Raw genomic sequence first — 8,578 nt, forward strand, 5'->3', positions numbered from 1 at the left:
GAAACCATATGGTATTTGTCTTTCTTTTATTTAACAGAGTACTCTCAAGGTTCTCCATATTACCACGACCATCACCATTTCATTATTTTTTATGGATGAATAGTATTGATGTGTGTTATATCTTTATCCATTCACCCCAGTATACATGATTCATTTAAGACTGATGTTTTCTTATTGACTTTCTGTGTGGATGACTTTTCCATTGATGTAAACTGTTGAAGTTCTATACTTTTGGGAACCACATGTTTAATGTTTTTGATGTCACGACCTTTTAAAAATATAAATCTTTTAACTACTTATTGTAGTTTTAGTTAAACATACTATTTTTGTCTTCACTCTAGCTTTATAAGTGATTTACCCATTACCTCTGCTGTACATATACTGTATGTTGCGTTTGCCTTTAAGATTTTATTTTTATGTATTTTCTTATTAATTACATCATTACTTTTTAGTTTAAGCAAGTCCCTTCAACATCTCTTATAAGGCCAGTTTAGTGGTAATAAAATCCTTTAGTTGTTTATTTAGATAATTCTTAATCTCCCTATTAACTCCGAATGGCAACCTTGCTGGGTAGAGCATTCTTGGTTGAATGTTTTTCTCTTTGCACCCTGGAAAGAGAGGCAGATTGCAGTCAGCCAGAATTTTTTTTTCTTGTTTTTAAAAACTTATTTTGTGAGGGCCTATATGAGGGCCTGGTTAACCAGAGGAACTTACTTGCAAACCCCAGATATAGGGGTGAGCCAGACCAGATGGAGACATCCAATCAGCGGGGTGTGCGTATATTTACTATGGTGAATTGAAATTCAATTGGTCACCCGTATTGCCCACTGAGCATAACTGTGATGTTTTCCCTGTGTGTTGGAATCTCATTGGCCACCTGTGTGTGGGACAGGCTCAACCACCTCTATAAAGGTTAGTCTGTGGGTGGGGGGAGTAGTAGTAGTCGTTGGGGTAGTCATTGGGGTAGTCTTCGTCCTCGTCGGGATCATCGTTCGGGGAGCGGTGTCGTCTAGAGTGCAGTCATCTGGAGTGGCGTCATCCAGGGAGTGGCCTTGTCCAGGGAGCGGCCTCGTCCAGGGTGCAGCCTCGTCAAGGTCGTCGTCATTGCCTCTTCGTAAGAGATGGCCCCTACCAGTCGGTTTGGTTTTCGATGCTTGGTGCGAAATAAAGCTTTGCTTGACTTTCTCCTTGCATCATTCTCATTCCTTTGATCACAGACCCTAACATCGGGGGCTCGTCTGGGATCAAATGACAAGACCTGAGCCAGCATCAGAATTTCTGGGAGAACCCTCTGGAGGTAAGATCTTGGGATCCTGTCTGTCTGACTGGTTGCAGAACTCCAGAGTGTAGTCCACCGGGGGAGAAGCTGGATGCAGCCATGCTCCCCAGGGCTGGAGTGGATGCAGGGATGCCCTATCCCTCTGCTGGTAAATCAACAAGGGGTTGGAGTCCCCCTGGGCGGTCACCAGGGTTTTGAGTCCCCCTGGGCAGTCATGGGGTTTGAGTGCTCCTGGATGGTCACCAGGGAGTTCGGATCCCCCTGGATGGTCAGGGGGTTCGAGTTCCCCTGGGCGGTCAGGGGGTTTGAGTCCCCCTGGATGGTCAGTAGGTTCGAGTCCTTGTGGGCATTCACCAGGGGGCTCTAGTCCCCCTGGATGGCCAGGGGGTTTGAGTCCCCCTGGGTGGTCACCAGGGGGTTCGAGTCCCTCTGGATGGTCAGGGGGTTCGAGTCCCCCTAGGCAGTCAGGGGGTTCATCCCCCTGGATGGTCAGGGAGTTTGAGTCCCTCTGGGTCGTTACCAGGGGTTTCGAGTCCCACTGGATGGTCAGGGGGTTCTGGTCCCCCTAGGAGGTCCCCAGGGGTTTCAAGTTACCCTAGGCGGTCAGGGGGTTCGAGTCCCCCTAGGCAGTCAGGAGATAAAGTCCCCACCAGTAGCAGGTTCTGGGTAAGAATCGCTGGGCCTGCAGTTCTTTTTGCCTTGTTTTTTTGTTGTCTGTTGTCTGGTTTGTTGGGGACCAAGAAAGTCCCCAGAAGCAACAAGCTCTGGACAGGGATCACTGGGCCTGCGGTTGTCTTTGCCTTGTTTTTTTTGTTGTCTGTTGTGTTGTTTGTTGTATTTGGAGAAATGGGACAAGCAGGGAGTAAGGGACCTATGACACCCCTAGGTCTTGTTCTCGAACATTTCAAGGATTTTCAAGGTAAAGCCACCCAGTCAGGTGACAAGGTTTACCCAGGAAAACTAAAAACACTCTGCCAATTAGAGTGGCCCACTTTTTCCACAGGGTGGCGGCCAGAAGGAACATTTGCCTAGGCTCAGATATATTCCACCCTGAGTGAGTTCTTTGATCTGCATCGAGACCAAATGCTGTACATTGTGGCCTGGCAATATCTGATAGAAGAACCACCATCATGGCTCAAGTCTCACCTTCCTCCTGCTAATGAAACTATCTCTCTCCCTCTAAGGCAGGTCAGAGCACCAAAACCAGAACAGACAGATGAGGGGGAACAGGGGAAGAAGACCGTCCTACCTCCATCGGATGTGGAGGATGTGGAATTTCCGCCCTTTATCTGTCCCCTAAACCTGACTCTCGGTCCCAAGATGGCCTTACCAGTCCACCTCAACGTGGTCGGGGTCTGCCTACGGGACCACCAAGCAGAGAGACCGCCTTGATCTTTCCCCTTTCCTCTATCCCCCTCTGCCTCCCTTTACCTCACCAGTACTGTCTGCGCCAATGCTGCCGCTCCGTGAAGTTGCTCTACCGGATGGGAGAGGGAGCCCCCACCTAACCTATATCCCTTTCTCCTATTCTGACATCTATAACTGAAGGTCCAACACAAATCCTTTTCTGTCCACCCTCAGGATTTAATTAGTCTCTTAGAGGCTGTTTTTCTTACCCACCAACATACCTGGGTGGATATTCAACAGCTCCTTATGGCTCTCTTTAACACAGAAGAGAGGGATTGCATCATGTGAGAAACATATAAGGTGATAAGCGATAGATTTGGCAGGGACCTCAATCCCTGGCGAATGAAGGACTACTGCCCGAGGGAACCCCCCAACTGGGATCCAAACTCTGATGAAGACAAGGCGAGCTTACGTTTCTACCACCAGGCTTTACTGGGAGGCTTCCATGCAGCTGCAAGGAGACACATAAATTTATCTAAAATTAGTACATTGGCTCAAGGTAATAATGAGTCTCCAGGAGCTTTCCTAGAAAGGCTTGTTGAAGCCTATAAAATGTATAGCCCAATCGACCCTGGGTCACCCGAAAATCAGAGGGCAATGAATCTTGCGTATGCCAGTCAGTCAGCCCCAGATATAAGGAGGAAACTTCAGAAAATTGAAGGATTTGAAGAGAAGAATATGACTGAATTAATGGGAATAGCAGAAAAGGTGTTTAACAACAGGGACGTACAAAAGGATGAAAAACAGACAAAAAAATTGGTTAAGGTTTTGGCATTACATGAGGTAGGGAGGAGACAAGTAGGGGATAGTAAATGGAATGAAAAGCTGAAGCACAGAGAAGGCAGGCAGGAAGACTTAGATTCAGATCAGAGCACTAACTGTAAGGAAAAAGAACATTGGGCCAGGGAGTGCGCCAAAAAGAAGACAGCAGTGCTCGCCACCAGAGACTGAAGGAGCCATGGTTCGGAGCCCCTCCCCGAACCTTGGGTAAAAATGGAAGTGGAGGGTAAATCAATTGATTTTTTGGTGGACAAGGGAGCCCAATTTTCATCATTACTATAACCTAAGGGAAAACTATCTGGAGAAGAAGTCTGGGTACAAGGAGCAAATGGAACAGAGAGACATAAATGGACAACAGAAAGAACTTTAAATTTGGCCTCAGGAGTAGTTAAACATCGATTTTTGGTCCTCCCTAATGCCCCATATAACTTGATGCGAGAGATCTCCACAAGTTATGAACTGACATTCAGTTCTCAGAAGGAGACATGGCTGTAACCTTGAGACAACCCACTGTACAGGTGCTTATGGCAGCAGTATATGAATACCTCCTTTAAGAGCCAGCCTCAAAACCAGAGGAGACAAAGGGGGGGGGCCTTCTCCAAACGCTACAGGTCGAGTTTCCCAAGGTCTGGGCAGACCTCCAGTGGTGCAATTAAAGGCGATGGTTAAGGCTGTTCACATTTCGCAGTACCCCCCTCCCCCGGGGAGCAAAGGAAGGGACCATAAAAGACATTAACACCCTCCAAGGAGATGGGATCCTAGTTCTTTGCAAATCTCCATGGAACACACATTTGCTGCCCATCAAAAAGGCCGAGACTGGCAAGTTCAGGACTTGTGGGAAGTTAATAAATGGGTTTACGATATCCACCCAGTGGTGCTAACCCCTATACCCTACTCTCCCTCCTGGGCTCAAAAATAACTGTGTATACCATCTTAGATCTCAAGGATGCATTTTTCCGCATATCTTTAGCAAGGGAATCTCAGCCCCTCTTTGCTTTTCAGTGGTCTGACCCAAAGAAAGGGTTTCAAGGCCAACTCACCTGGACAATACTTCCCTAAGGATTCAAGAATTCACTCACCATTTTTGACGAGGCCCTACATGAGGATTTGTCTAAGTACAGAACCTCCAACCCAGGAGTCACTCTGTTACAGTATGTTGATGACTTGCTAGTAGCCGCTGAGGACTATGAGCCATGTTTGTGGGGGATGAGAGCTCTCTTACAGACACTGCAGGAAAAAGGGTATCGGGTGTCGGCAAAGAAAGCACAGCTCTGTCAGAGCCATGCCACTTATCTGGCTTTGATCTCCACGAGGGGGTGCGTTCACTGTCTGAGTCCAGGAAACAGGTGATCACCCAACACCCCAACCCCATCACATCCCGACAAGTGAGGGAGTTTCTTGGGATGGTGGGTTACTGTAGGCTGTGGATACTGCGGTTTGCAGAGATTGCCCAACCTCTCTACCAACTGGCAAAAGGGGGGCTCACTATGGTGGAGTGGACAGCTGATGCTGAAGGAGCATTTCGGGAATTACAAATAGCCTTACTGAGTGCCCCAGCATTGGTCATCACAGATGTTACCAAGCCCTTCCACATTTATGTGGATGAGAAAGCAGGGGTGGCCAAAGGAGATTTGACTCAAAATCTGGGGCTTTGGCAAAGGCCAGTAGCCTATCTTAGCAAGAAACTAGATCCAGTAGCAGCTGGGGTCCCCCCTTGCCTCCACATAATTTCTGCCACAGCCCTCCTGGTCAAGGATGCAAGTAAATTGACTTTGGGTCAAAATCTCATCATAACCACCACACACGCTATTGAGGGCCTTCTCCGGACTCCACCAGACCGATGGATCACGAACGCCCGAGTGATGGGGTATCAGGCCCTCCTCCTCAATGAACCAAGAGTGACTTTCTGGCCCCCAGCGGTGCTAAATTCAGCCATGCTGCTGCCAGAGGAGCTGGCTGACCACCCACATGACTGCGGGGAGGTCCTAACCTAAGTTGCAGGGATAAAGCCGGATCTCAGAGGCATTCCCCTCCCGGATGCCGAGATGGCTCTGTTCACAGATGGGAGTAGCTACATGGTCAATGGAAAGAGGTATGCAGGGGCTGTTGTAGTTTCTCCTGAGCAGAAACTCTGGACAGCAGCCCTGCCACATGGAACTTCGGCACAAAAAACAGGGCTGATTATACTCACTAAGGCACTGCAGATGGCCAAAGGTAAAACCGCCAACATCTATATGGTCAGCAGGTACGCCTTTGCTACTCTCCATATACATGGGGCTATAAAGAAAGGGGCCTATTAACAGCAGAAGGAAAAGGAATTAAAAACAGAGGAGAAATATTGGCTCTCCTCCAGGCTATTTGGGACCCAAAAGAGGTGGCCATTATGCATGGCCCGGGACACCAAAAGGGGACTGATCTGATTTCAAAAGGAAAACAATTAGCAGATCAAGCCACAAAGCAAGCAGCCCGAGAAACAGTGTAAGAGCTGGCTACACTCCCGGCTCCAGCCCTACCAGAAAAACCGAACTCTTCAGAAGAAGATTTAAAGTATTTACAAAAATGGGCTAAATGGGACTATGAAGGGGACTGGGCTAAGACTGAATCAGGAAAAATAATTCTTCCTCGAAGACGAGGCAAAAAGTTAGTAGACCAGATACATCATGGTACTCACTTGGGGATACGCAAACTCAAGGAGCTTATAGGCAAGCAGTTCTAGGTTTCTAAATTAAGGCATATGGTTGAAGATGTAGTCGATAGATGTGCTCAATGCCAGGTAGTTAATGTGGGAAGAAGGGAAATGGGAAGAGGGAAAAGAGAAAGAGGTAAGGAACCAGGAATTTATTGGAAAATAGATTTTACAGAAATGAAACCTGGAAAATATGGGCACAAGTATATGTTAGTTTTTGTAGATAACTTTTCAGGCTGGGTAGAGGCTTTTCCCGCCAAACATGAGACGGCAGGAGTGGTAGCCAAAAAGCTACTAGAAGAAATAATTCCTAGGCTTGGGCTGCCTCTCGCAATCAGGTCAGACAATAGCCCTGCATTTGTGAGTTCAGTCTCACAGGCATTGGCCAAGTCCATAGGCACTAATTGGAAACTACCTTGTGCCTACTGACCCCAGAGTTCTGGGCGAGTAGAGAGAATGAACTGGACTCTTAAAGAGACCTTGACAAAACTAATTCTGGAGACTGGCAGTGAATTGGTGTATCTCCTTCCTTTTGCCCTCCTCAGGGCACGATGTACACCCTATTTAAATAAGGTGACCTCATTTGAAATAATATTTGGGAGACCCCCCTCCCCCCACTCTGTCCTCAGCTACAAGAGGTTGCCCTAGCAACCTAGTACAGATCAGTCTGTACTCCAGTCACTGCAGGCATTACAGTCTGTCGTTAAAAAAGCCCACACAGGGCGGGGCACCTGGGTGGCTCCTTGGGTTAAGGCTTCTGCCTTCAGCTCAGGTCAAGATCTCAGGGTCCTGGGATCGAACCCCACATCTGGCTCTCTGCTCAGCATGGAGCCTGCTTCCCTTCCTCTCTCTCTCTGCCTGCCTTTCTGTATACTTGTGATCTCTCTCTGTCAAGTAAATGAATAAAATCTTTAAAAAAAAAATCCCACACAGTGATCCGGACTGCCCACACTGGGACAGAGGTAGAGGTGGAACCACATCCTTACCAACCTGGGTAATTGGTTTGGATACATCACTATCAAGTGGGAAACTTGGAGCCTCGCTGGAAGGGACCATTTACTGTCATCCTGACCACCACCGTGGCAATAAAAGTAGAAGGCATTAGGACCTGGATTCATGTAGGTCATCTCAATGAGTTGAGGACGAGGACACCCCCCCAGAGATGGAAGCCACAGCTGACGGACCCCATTGATGGTGGACTAAAGCTAAGACTAAAAAAACTGTGAGTTTATTGTTGCTCTTATTGTTACCTGTTTATGTAAAGTATAGGCAGGAAATTAGATGAACGGAATTAGGAAAAATGCAAAAGATTATACAAAGCATTGAATGGCTAACTCATAAGCAGACTGTGCACTACTGTTACTTTTTGGCCCCTGCATTATAAACACCCTAATGTCATTTGTACAAAAGAATATTAGAGTGATAAAAATGTTAGTCTTACATGCTCAATATAAACCCTTACAACAGGAGAACAGAAGTGGCTGAAAAGTCAAGGATTTGACTAATTTCCAAGGAAAAGGGGGTAATGTGAGGGCCTGTATGAGGGTCTGGTTAGCCAGAGGACCTTACTTGCAAACCCCAGATATAGGGGCAGGCCAGGCCAGATGGAGACATCCAATCAGTGTGGTGCACATATATTTACTGTGGTGAATTGATATTCAATTGGTCACCCGTATTGCTGACTGAGCATGACTGTGCAGTTTTCCCCGTGTGTTGCAATCTCATTGGCCACCTGTGTGTGGGCCAGGCTCAACCACCTCTATAAAGGTTGGTCTGTTAGGGTGGATGTGGGAGTAATAGTAGTCATTGGGGTAGTCGTTGGGGTAGTCGTTGGTCTTGTGAGGTTGTCGTCTGGGGAGTGGCATCATCTGGAGCAGCACCGTCCAGAGTGGCCTCGTCTGGGGAGCAGCCTCGTCGGGGTCATCGTCATCACCTCTTCATAAGAGATGGCCCCTACTGGTCGGTTTGGTCTTCATTGCTTGGTGCGAAATAAAGCTTTGCTTGACTTTCGCTTTGCATCAGTCTCATTCCTTTGATCACGGACCCTAACAATTTGTTTGGAAGAGGGATGAAAGAGAGAGAAACTGAAGCAGACTGAGCAGGGAGCCCAAGATGGGGCTCAATCCTACAACCCTGACATCATGACCTGAGCAGAAACCAAAAGTTGTACACTTAACCAATTGTGCTACTGACGTGCCTCCCTCAGCACTCTGAATACGTTATGCTGCTCTCTTATGGCCTGTGAAACGTGTGCTGAATAATCTGCTGGTAGCCTACTGGGTACACTTCCCTGCATGTAATAAATGGCTGTTCTGCTGCTGTTTTTTATCATTAATTTTTGACACTCAAATTATAATGTGGCTTGGTGTTGGGGTCTTTGAGGTGTTTTTTATTTGTTTGTTTGTTTTTCTGATTTGAGTATCCCA

The sequence above is a fragment of the Meles meles genome, chromosome Y (genome assembly GCF_922984935.1).
Source record: "Meles meles chromosome Y, mMelMel3.1 paternal haplotype, whole genome shotgun sequence".
In the NCBI taxonomy this organism is placed as follows: Eukaryota; Metazoa; Chordata; class Mammalia; order Carnivora; family Mustelidae; genus Meles; species Meles meles.